At 33.4% G+C, this 12,735-nt stretch overlaps 2 protein-coding genes across 3 annotated transcripts in view; one reads left to right on the top strand and one right to left on the bottom strand.

Annotated features, from left to right (window-relative positions):
• The window catches only part of LOC106878826 (cold shock domain-containing protein E1), a 65,780-nt gene extending 57,328 nt beyond the window's left edge, over positions 1-8,452 (bottom strand). The window contains exon 1 of one of the 2 annotated variants that reach the window (XM_014928166.3): positions 8,394-8,452. The gene's annotated coding sequence lies outside the window, so the exon portion shown is untranslated. Of the gene's footprint in view, positions 1-2,519; positions 3,136-8,393 lie in introns of those variants that run through there. The other variant, XM_089350846.1, reaches the window with a different exon arrangement.
• A 2,379-nt stretch (positions 8,453-10,831) lies between these two features.
• LOC106878828 (charged multivesicular body protein 2a) overlaps positions 10,832-12,735 on the top strand; it is a 35,613-nt gene continuing 33,709 nt past the window's right edge. The window contains exon 1 of the mRNA XM_014928167.3: positions 10,832-10,970. The gene's annotated coding sequence lies outside the window, so the exon portion shown is untranslated. The remainder of the gene's footprint in view (positions 10,971-12,735) is intronic.

Here is a 12,735-nt window from a genome sequence, read left to right as displayed (position 1 = left end):
ATCAACTTACAGATCTACTAATCATCTATAGCAATGCATTGTCAGTGTCAATGACTCCACCCTCTTTTTGTCTATATAAAACATAACATACGTAGACACAAAATTGTAAAACATACACAAGATTTACTGATATTCCAAGACATTATTATACTAACATATATGCATATATACAAACTATTGTCAAGAACTTTACTCATAATTTCTAAGCACAGGGTCCAAAACCATCAGTTTTAAAGAGAAGGTATATAGCTCATTATATTAACCTCGGCACTTGACTAATACTTTACTAGTACTAGAAAAATGAAAGGCAAAGTCAACCATGACAAGATTTGAACTAAATATTAGGGACATAAGTAAATATCACAATGCCTTCTATCTGATGCTCTACCAAATTTAACAATCTCAATGAGAAGTTTAGCTTAATGCAAACCAAAACCATTGATTTCATTCACTCTCAGACTATACTGAAATAAATTCCATTTTTAAATTATGCTACATAGTATCTGTTATTAAGGTAGGAAGACTGTATATGTGTACATATACACACGTGTGCATATATGCACAAATGTGCATGAATACTGATATTCAACATCATTAATGCTTGAGCAAACTGATGATGATGTTGACATTCCTTGTTGAAAATTATAACTTGTCACTTTTGAAAAGACCTCAGGAAAAAAAAAAGAAAAGATCATCAGAAACATAAAAGAAAGCAGTATTGAAATAAATGGTGTTTAGCTACAACTTTCAAAGTAGTAAGTTCAAACTCCGACAGAATTGACTTTGCCATTTATCCCTCCAGGATCGATAAATAAGTATCAGACATGTACTGGACGCTCGTTTGATCGGTTGTAATAATTTTTAAACAAAAAGAGGATGGGAGAGGGGCAATGTGTCAACGTGGTGATGGAGGATCTGTCGTTACAAATGAAGATCCAGTTGTTCGATCAACTGAATTACCTGCTCCTGAATTAACAACTTTGTGGTCGAGCATTTTCAGACACCTTCAAAGTTACTTGTCACATTGTCACGCTGATTGTGTCTGAGAATTATGTACTTTTTTTGTGAATTACCCGACAGGCTTCTGTACTGTTTCCGTCTACCCAGTTTACCTCACAAGGTATCGATCAACGAGATTATAGAAAATTATGCCCAAGATGCAACGCAGTGAGATCGAACCCGAGACTTGCTGTGAAGCGAACTTGTTAACCGTTCGGCTATACTGCGCTTACGTGTCACAGTAATCAATAACACAAAGGAACAAACTTCAATGTTTGTATAACGACGCAATAGAGATGCCCCGCCACCATCACACCTCATCTCTAAAATGCTACAATAGGTAATGGTAGACCTTAAGTTGAAGTTACGAAACGGTAAATGGAAGACTCTTTTTTTTTTTTTAGTACTAGATTAAATCAAAATCTTCGTTCTTCGTAAATTAAATCTTTCAGCGGAAATAGCTAGTTTCCCCTTTTCCATTTAATAAAATGTACTGCCATCGAAAAGAGACGACTGTTTACTTATTCTTCGCAAACTTATGAAGTTTGAAAAGAAGATGGGGAGGAGGAGAAAAGAAATTTCGAGATAGCCTTTTCGATATACTTGATGCGTTTTGATTTGTCCCAGATTTGGTAAATGTTTGTGAACGAAAACAAAAGAATACGTGGTTTTACTGATCACTTAATAATTAAATTAATTATAGTATAAAACACTAACGACGACTGAACATAAAGCACACACACACAATGACGTTGGTGTGGTTCCAATAAACAGAGAAACAGTTTGAAATAATACAATAATAATATTAATAGAGCAATTTTTGATGGCCTTTCTTGAACTCTGAACCCAATACTAAGTATAAGCATGTCAACACCAACAATGAGCTAGTTTAAGTGTTTCTAGCTGTAACAGTGTGTGTGTGTGTATATATATATATATATATATATATATATATATATAAGATGGCGAAAATGTGTAAAATATTTAAAGAATTCAGATAAGTTTTTGATTTGTTTTTTTTATGCATCTCGTTTACATACTCGTGTCCTGTGGAATACCAGTAATATAAATGGTTTATCACAAATGAACAGAAAAAACATGAAGCTTTGCCAAAAACTATTAACGAAAAGCAAATTACACGAAACGAATGCAAAAATCATCATCACTCAACAAGCCAATGAGAGCATCGACCTGCTAGAAATAGCAGCCAAATTTCCCATCCATCACACGCTACGAGTTCAAACAAAGCACACACTGAACAATGATGGTTTTATAAACGGCTGAAACACCTGCTCGATCAGGTGTGACCTGGGACTAAACAACATCACCATCATTTCTCCTGAAAAAATAAAACAATATATTTTTATACGAAAACCCGATAGCAGCAGTTAGCGTCTAAACACTTATATCCCTCCCTCACTACCATTCTTCACTGCTATATTATTACCAACACGACATTCCTCAACACACACACACACACACAATATAAACTGAAGCAACAACAACAAATAAAAATTTACCCTCAGTAATATCAAATGGTTTTCCAGAATACTGCATCCAGGCATGTTTCGAAAATTCTAAAGAATTTTCACAAATAAACTTCCATTAGGGAGAGGTATGAGAGTGGAATAGCAAAAGAAGTTAAAGAATGCGATAGAAACATCGAAGCAAATAAAAATGTGCTTAAGTGTGTGTGTGTGTATGTGTGTGTGTAGTAAAGAAAAAAAAATTAAACACTACACTTCAAAGAATATATAAAATCCATGAACTGTTCATTTTTTTCTAAAAGCAAAAACAAAAAAAAAAGAAAGAAAAAAAATTGTTTAAACGAGAGGAGTGTAAGGTGAACAACAAAAGTATAGAAAGTATGTTGAAATAATTCCAGAACAGAAAGACAAGTTCGTTCCTTGGATTTGGTTTCATCAGAATTTTAGCTTGTCTCGTCTTGAGAGAGAGAGAGAGAAAGAGAGAGTTTATTTCATAAGTCTCGCAGAAAATCAAACAGCTCCTCTAAGCATTCTTCATTGTTGTCTACTACCTTTTACAATCCAAACTTTGGGTTAGCTATAGCACCAAAAGAAAGTCTGGCAACAGCCAAAAGAATGCTGTTTCAAGGCAGAAAACACACTAACACACAGTAAACAGATACACACACTTACAAACAGCTTACAAATACATACAGCACAACACAGCTTAAACATAATAACTAGACACTCATTAAAGTACATACAAGCATGGTTCCTATGTATGTATGTGTATGCATACACACACACACATAATTCACCGTCAACAAAATATACACAACCTCTCCAACAAACTACATTTCTTCAAAATGTTTTACCAGCGTTACTTGTTCGGTTGTCTTGTTTACTGAATTTTTTGCATTGTCCTCTGTTAGATTTCGTTCATTTTATTCAGTTTTCAACAAAATATGGAGTTTAACTACAAATAATTAATTACAATTTAATAATATCAACGAAGTAAAAACTTACGAACAATTTTTTTTTCTTTTACTTATCCACTTAAATCTTATGAAACGTTTTTAATGTATATTTCTTTACCTGTAAGTTAAAATTCACCGTCTCAAAGCAGATATCTACGAACCCAGCTACATGTTTTAACTTTTGATTTTTACACAATATTCAAAAAAAAAATAGTGTTCAATTAAGAATAACTAATTTCTTAGACTGGCACAAGGCTAAAAGTATTATCAATTATGTTGACTCTCAGACTCCAGAATTTGACTGCTAATCATTTTCTCGACCTCAAGTGGATAAAAGGCAAACCAATATCGGTAGAGATACTTTCGGGACTTGATTTTCCTTCCACAACGACGTTTTTTTTTTCTTTTGTTTTGTTTTTTTAACTGCTTAAAATTACACAAGAACACTTTTTATTGCATTTTTCTTCATTTGAAATTAACTTTCACTACCTATCTTACCTATTTATCGTGTATCTGAAGATGGATTTGAAGGCCTGAAATTAAAATCAACAAAAGATTACAGAATTCTTTGTTGATGCTTTTTTATTCTACGTTGTGCCAACAATAAAATCGAACAATTTGTAATAAAACAAACAAACGTTTAGAATAAAAAGATTGGTGAGAGTTAAAACAAAAAAATCTTTAACATTCTAATCCCTTTAATAGCAATTCATAAAGAACGCGAGTTGTGATAATGATGACGCTAACATGACGGCGAGGAAGAAAACGACCAAACCTTTAAGTCGTCGCTCGACCAGCAAGAAATAGCAGGCAAATCTCCCTCAAATTACATCCTAATGTCTTAAGTATGAGAAGGACATGTGATATAATTTTAGTCCGTGAGGGTGGCAGGGATATCTTTGATTACAGGCCTGCACAATCAAAGCGGACAAGGGATTAGAACAACAAAAGACAATAACAGATCGACAGGATGGTAAGAATGGATCAAGAAATTGGTGGTGAAAGAAGAGTAAGAACAGGCGGTCGAACCAAGAGCCCTCAGAGACTCCCGAAAGAGTTAACCGCCTTTCATCTTTCGAAGATTGGAATTAAAAAAATAAGTACAGAAATACACAATGAGCCAAGTAGCTTGGTTAATTCAATATGTAAAACATACCCATCACCTCTACAGACGTGTGGCTGTATGCCAAACCAATAAACCGTTATCATTATTATTATTACTAGTAGTAGCAGTGGTAGAAGAGCAGCAGCACTGTCACGTAATGGGAGTCTTTAAATTCGCTAATGTCACATTCTTGAAGAAATAGTATCTGTTACAAGCGAACGAGGTAGATTTTAAGCGATCGGTCGAACCAGTTAGAAACCGCAGTTAAATTTCAATCAAAGTCCTGCTTTAATAAAGTGGGTGAAAAACACCGGATAATGTTCTATAGCTATTTTGAAAACAGATGAATTAATTACGACTGTAACGTCTTTGGTTAAAATGCCTGCTGAATCAGAGCTAAAGTCAAAATGCACAAACACAAGAGAGCCTACACGTGGCAGCGTGATTTGCTGCAAAATGCAACCCTAATCTCCCTTAAATCACACCCTACTATCTTTGTGAGCGCAAAGAACATTTTTAACAGTCAAACTATGAAGATTTTGCATGTGAGAGGGGATAACCGTCGACAACACGAACCTCGTCAGTGATTCTCACACAGGGACACATTTATTCTCACAAGAGGTGAACATAACAGATCAGATGTCATTGCATAACTTGCGAAGTTTGCTTTTACATCTTTTTTCCTGAAAGGGAGAGAGGTCACACGTTTGCAAATAAGGGGAGGAAAACGATGTGACATATGTACATAATATTATATATATATATATATATATAATGTTACCGCAGAGGGTGTACGAGAAGGGTCGCGGATGCTACGTAACGGCAATACAACGAAAGCGTGAGAAATAGTTATATGCTTGTTAAGGACACACATGAGTTTACATATTTGCATGGGAATAAGGGGGTGGTAAATGGAAAATGACATTAAATCAAGGAGGTGGGGCGGAATAACAGAAGAGCTTGGAGAATCACTGCCCTAGGTGGCACGACCACTAATGGAACGCCCTCTGGTCATACGGCTATTAGATCAAAAGTTATCTGGATTTGAACAACCGAATCAAGCAGATTTCAATATATATTTACAATGATCAAATCTCACCACACTGTGTTTTAAAAAAAGTGGGAGGAGATTGGTTGTAATCGTAAGTACATTGAACAAAGACAGAAAAAGAAACCAGGATGGTCACCACAGGTCCTCTTTTGATTAAATATTGCTGGATCAGGATTAAACAATGTCCACAAATAAGGGTATTTTAACTACATGATCAGCGAATAAACTATAAACAGTCAAATGGAAAAAAATAACTGAATGTGATTTTTTTTAAAGTCAATCTATTTCAACGAATTTGTTCGTCGCTTTGACAATCACTTTTTTTTTTTTTTTTTTTGTGCATGTGTCATAGCATCGGCGAGACTACGCACTTCAACTACGAGTCAATGAAAGAGGTTGTCTTGGCGGAAAGGGAGTAGTCCCTCCTCGCAACATGTCCTCACAGCACAACAAAACAGCTGATTCTGAGTGAGAGGCGAGAACAGAGTCCAATATTTGAATGGTGCTTTATCTTATTGTCCACCAAAGGAACGGAAAGCAAAGTTGATCTCGGCAAGATTTGAACCCAAAATGCTAAGAGATAGTTGGAACAAATATCGCAACGTATTTATCCGACGTTCTAACAGTTCGGCAAACTGACCGCCTACACCCACCACCCAAAATAAAATGTATCAACCGATTTAATTATACACCGTGCTATATATATATATATATATATATAGAGAGAGAGAGAGAGAGAGAGAGAGAGAGAGTTCAGTCACAGAAAGAGGGACCAAGTCCATGACCGATTCCAAGACTGCTATGAAGAAATGGCGAGGAGAATCACGAATTGTGGTTGCTACTGTTAACACCAGGTCGGCCCTAATTCAGCAGACAAGTGATCAACGGCATTCCAGATGGGACTGTCCCATCGCTTTGTGTATCCAGAAATGCCTTTTTCAATATGATTCCCCACCCACCCACCCACCTAATCTTGTCTTGCTCTTGGAGGTGGGCTATGATATGAGGGAGATCAAACATTACTCGTAAGCAGAGTTGCCGTATAGACGCTCTCCTTTTTGGCCCTAGCAAATCAAGGATCGCTACAAAAGCATATGGAGAACGGGTTCGGATAAATTGCAACAAAATGGTCTGCATGCACTAAAAGACACCCAAGCACTAAGTGGTGGAATAAAGAGGAAAACTGTCACTGCATAATGTCTAGAAATTATAGAATATTCTGCACGACGATCTATACCAACAAAACACTTCATTTTCAATGATGATGGAAACACCTTCATCAGTTACGTTGGTAAATTCAGACCTGAAATCGGTTTCATCATCATATACATAATCATAGCCCTTTTATCATCGTAACAAATAATCTAAAACGGTTTTGAATATGTATTTTATATATGTGTGCACATTCATGTTTAAACCCACACTGTATGTGTTCATATATATATATATAAACACAATGTATCAACATAGTGTTTATATATATATATATATATATATAAACACTATGTACCAACATAGTGTTACAGAATAGCCTATAAGTGATGATTAAAATAAACACAAGAACATATACACTAATACATATATATATAATCATATACAGATACTTTCGTGTACAAATATTTATATATACATGCATGTTTATTCATTTATACATAATAGATTTAGATAGAGAGAGAAACAAACATATATATATATATATATATATATATATATATATATATATATATATATAATATATATACACACACACATTCCTACACAAACGCATATATATACACTCACACACATCGAACCATGAAAAGAGCCTTTTCGTGGTTTCTCGATTTTCAATAACAGTCGTATTTCCCTCAAATCAAACCTTAAAACAAGGTAAGAACACATTGGAAATGTAGTGATACATACATACATACCCCTAAAAATATGAGGCGGTCACAGCTGGACTGTTTTTCATCTTTGGGGTTACACAGCAACACACATATAGGTACATACACGCACATACATACAAGTACACATATATACTCCCCCACACATAGGCTATATATATATATATATATATATATGAACACAAACATCTATCTACATAAGACATACACAAATATATATCTATATATATATATACACAAATATATATATATATATATATATACATACACCTCAATATACAGATGCATAACATGGAGTGATGAAAACAGAAAAAAGTAAAACACATGGCGTCCCCCTCATTTTTTTTTTTGTATGGCTATGTGTTCGTTGTTTGATCATGTTATATTTGTATATATGCGATTCTCAATTGTTTTGAGAAAAGCTATGGTTAAAGGCGTTCCAGACGTGACTATCGCGTCTTTCCTATATCAGAGACTGCTACATTGTCAAACATGGTTCTTTCTTTTTTTCATCTTTTTGTCTTATTTTAAAAAAAAACGGCATGGTGTTGGATTGTAGGAAGATTTGGTGATTCTTTCTTTCTAGAATGACGAGCGACCTCGTACGTAAAGGCTCCCTCCCTTCGTTATTTAGTAGCTGTGTGTGTGTGTGTGTGTTAGTTGATAGTTGTATAGAGATGAAGATATATACAAGAAGCGATGTGGTCGAATGCCAAATATACATACACATACATCTATGTTACTTTTCTTCTCTCCTCCTCATTGATTAAATTACTAAAACAATTGATGGTAGAGAGAACCTACGTAGACGAAATTTAGACAAGATCTTTAGTAGCAGTCTATAGAAAGCGGTAACGATGAACAGTTAGCGAAACTAGTAATAATAACGAGGTTTACAGACAAAAAACTCACCCCAATTCCGCACAACACTGCAACAATGCCGCCATCTTTGGTAGGAAACTAAGTCATGTAAACTACTCTCCTCCTCAAAATGATTACTACGAAAAGTTCTTACAAATGTTTTCTTCTTCTCCTCATTTTTATATTTATTTTTCTTCTTTAGTCGCTTTAAAAATCATCATCATTATAATTATTATTTGATAATAATAATAATAAAAACTAAATAGAATAAAAAAAATATATATGTATTTATATTTCATTTCGTTTAATTCGTGTTTGTTTTTGTTTTATTTTCCATTTATAGTTTCGTTTCGTTCGTTTTTCGATTTCTGCTTTTTCCCCTCGTTCCTCACTCATGGTTATGCATCTCATCCTTTTTCTTTTACCCTTGTGTCAAATAATAAAAGCTATTTATTTTATTATATTTTCATATATATTATATATTTTTTAATTTCATTTTATTCCCATCTGGTTTTCTTGTTTCTCTTTCTTTCCTTTTCTTTAAAAAAGATGTACCCATCATTTCCTCACTTCACCCTTTTTGGTTTAATGTCCCCTCACCTCATTGTCCTTGTGGCAAATAAAAGAACCGATTCTATAATGCGATATATATTTTGACTTTTAAATTTATTTGTGGGTTTATTTTAATTTTTCTTTATTGCTTTTCTTTTTTTACTGAAATATAACCCACCCCTCCATTGCTACTTTGCAGTTCATCTTTTGTTAGCCCTTGTAACAAATATACGGACCAAGAATATTTTTTTTAAGTGAGCTAAGGGAAATAACTTAAGAGACCCAATGAGATGAATTTAGATCATTCAAGTAGGTGATGCACTCAATAGAGTACACAAAATATGCACACTGAATTTAAGCGTTGCCTGTGGGAGAAAGAAGACAAAAACCTAATGGTAACTGTTAGCAGCACTCACAGAGAAGGGAGATAATTTTAGAAATACAAATTCTCAGAAAATTGAATTTACATATTTAGATGAGAAAATCTTATTAGTATGGCACATGTTTTCGTCTTATCAGACCTCATCAACGAAGAATAATCTTCTCAAACCCGTTTGATGAGTGAATATTGATAAATTTCGAGTCAGTAGTAATTTGCGTAATAGAAAGAGAAAAAAAAGCGAACTAAGGGAAATAACTCAATCTTAAAATATCAAAATACTTAAACTTTTTGCATTCGGTACATCATCTACTTGAATGTTCTTATTATATTGGGACCTATAAAGGCAATGGACAAAATGCTTAGCAGCGTTTCTTCTTGCTCTTTACGTTCTGAGTTCAAATATCGTTGAGGTTGACTTTGCCTTTAATTATTTCGAAGTCAATAAAATAAGTGCCAGTTGAGCGCTTGGGTCGATGCAATCGACTTGTCACCTCCCCAAAAATTTCAGGCATTGTGCCTATAGTAAAAAGGATTATTATATTGGGAGCTGGAAGAATCGTTGAAACATCGGGGTAGAAAATTGCCTTGCCGCATTCCTTCTGGTTCTTCATGTTTTGAGCTCAACTCTCGCCAAGGTCAACCATACCTTTTCATCTTTTCAGAGTGGATAAACTAAAACACCAATGAGTACTGAGATCTTGATTGAAAAGATCCGAGTCAGGCCTTGTGCCTATGTCAGAAGCCATTATACTGGGATGTGTATAATATATATTTAAAGGTGTGTGTATATATATATATATATATACTAGCATTTCATTTTCTTAGTGTTTCCCTTTTTGTTCACTGAGTTTATGTAATATTTTTGTGATAAAAATATTCTTATATTGACATATGACCAGGAATATTGTGGAGTAGGAGGGCATTATCGATTATATCGAACTTTGCACTTGATAAAAAATGATAACATAAAAAAAAAGCTTTGGGTGACTCATTACAATATATATATATATATATATATATATATATATATATATATATATATATATATATAAAATGAGGAAAGCCGGTTTATAAACTGCTCTACGTCTTAGAGCGTGCTTCTTCGAATTTGTTTTCTACAAACGATATATATATATATATATATATATATATATATATATATATATAACCACAAATACTCACACACATAGATACGTTTATAGACATAAACACATTCATGAAATAGTTATTAAAGAAAAATAAATTTGAATGATTATATCATATTTTTCATGATATTAATAGTAATTGTTTCTTTATTAATAATAATAACAATGGTAATACTTAAGATAATAATTTTAAAAAACTAGTTAACTCAATTTTTTATACTTACACATACACATAGATACATATACACGACACACACACAGACTCACACACACACACACCAAATATTTATTAGTTTAAGTAAATATAAATTTCATTCCAACACATGACGAATAACTATACTTAATAATAAGAAATATTTAAGAGACCACTTTTTTTTATAGTTGTCAAATTGTGTATTTAAATAGGTACAAACAACTTAAAATAATTATTAAAGGCTATTCACTAATATTGGTGACGTCACTGGAAACGACATCTTTTTGGGGAGGAAGTAGTTTTGTTCCGAATCTAGGATTTATTTACTTTTCTTACTTTAAACTGATTTTTTTATTGTAAGTATTGGCTAAATGCTGATTAATATCTGTTTTACTCGTACATTTATGTTTATTTAATGTTCATATTATATTTTTCTTTCCAACAAAATATATTTGTTTTCATAAACACACACACACATATATTTATATAATGTATATATATAATTGTCAAAATATCTCGTACTTTATATCTCTAGCGTTACCTTATACACACGTGTGATCGCTCGCATATATATATATATATATATATATACACACACATATATATATATATATATAAATGAAACATTCAAACACTGAGATTTGAAGTTAGATGTCACTGCTGTTCATATCATCTGTGGATAAATTCTAAATTTGATATCACCAGTAGTGGCATGGGTGGAACGCAGTTATAATAGCTTTAAACAGCTATGAATTATAAATTTGCACGAAGCGTAATGATGCTTAATAAGCATCTACCTGCTAGAAATAAGAGCTAAGTCTTAAATTAATCCACCGTAGCGCACCAATATAACAGAGGAAAACAGAAAGAATTATATATATATATATATATAATTGTTATTCTTATTATTATTGAAAGTCAGTTGATGATTGTTTCAAACATGTAAGAGTCTATATACATACACGCAATACATGTTTAAAATTGTCTAATACTCGACGTTTTAACGACTCACACAGCTATTGCAACACTTGTTGTCCCAATTCAGCAGTGAAAAACTTCATAAAATATCAATTGGACCGAGTCGAAGAAAGTGTATAGAAAGTCTTACTCAATGCCACACCTCTTCTCAATAAATATTGCCTCTAATTGATGGATTGGCGTAATCGTATGGGCGTCGGACAAAATGCGTTGTGGTAATTTGTCACAGCCCTTTAGTTACTCCATTCACATATTCACATCCTGTCAAATTCGATTTTACCTTTAATCTATTATTCCCCCACCCCCAGCCTTTCCCATACTTTACAGAATTCTAGCCTTGCACCTATGTGACAAACCGTTATGTACTTAATTGAAAACATGCTCCGGTTTTGTCCGTGTCAAACGAAAAGCTAACAAACAACTTGAAAGGTGACTAAAATATATTTTAGACTTAATTAATACTGATTACATATGGCTTAGAATCTCTCAAGTGTCGGGTAAAATACCTTGCGTTGTTTCGTATAAAGTGAGTTCAAAACTCTCCGAGTTCGACTTACGAATGTCATTATAAGAAACAGCCGTTTTGAATGCCAACCCATCAGTTGACTGGGTCGATCTAAACTAGTTTTGCTCTCATAATACTGTAGACTTGGCCCAAAGTTCGAAATTGTTAAACTTTTTTTTATAAGTTTATTTATTTTTATTACAGTGCCAATAGTTAAACATATAAATTTTCTATCTGAACGAGCCTGCCTGTCATCCTTTCGGTGTCGGTAATAGTAAAGTGCCAGTCAAGTTGTATGGATTGATTTCATGTTCCAATAAAACATCCGAGATTTGTAATGGAGTTATAGTAGAAAAACTTGATAGCATTATTCTGGTTTTCTATAATTTCGCTTATTCGCTCATGATTGAGGGAATAAATTGCCAACGAAAAGAAATCTGTTTATTCATTTTCTCGACCTGTTAAAAAAAAGTAACCAAATCTCCTTCAATTACACATTCTAGCGTCTTGATAAGCAGAATGACTCACCGGATAATATAACTATAAATAGTAGCCTAAATAAAAGATTTATAGTCTCAGCTGATCCTCTTTACATCGAAAGTTTCTTCGATCAGAGCTGACATAAAGTTGTCTTAAAT

This window comes from Octopus bimaculoides, chromosome 4 (genome assembly GCF_046866305.1).
Source record: "Octopus bimaculoides isolate indiv1 chromosome 4, ASM4686630v1, whole genome shotgun sequence".
In the NCBI taxonomy this organism is placed as follows: Eukaryota; Metazoa; Mollusca; class Cephalopoda; order Octopoda; family Octopodidae; genus Octopus; species Octopus bimaculoides.
The sequence above is the reverse complement of the archived record's forward strand: the minus strand, read 5'-3'. Positions and strand labels throughout refer to the sequence as shown.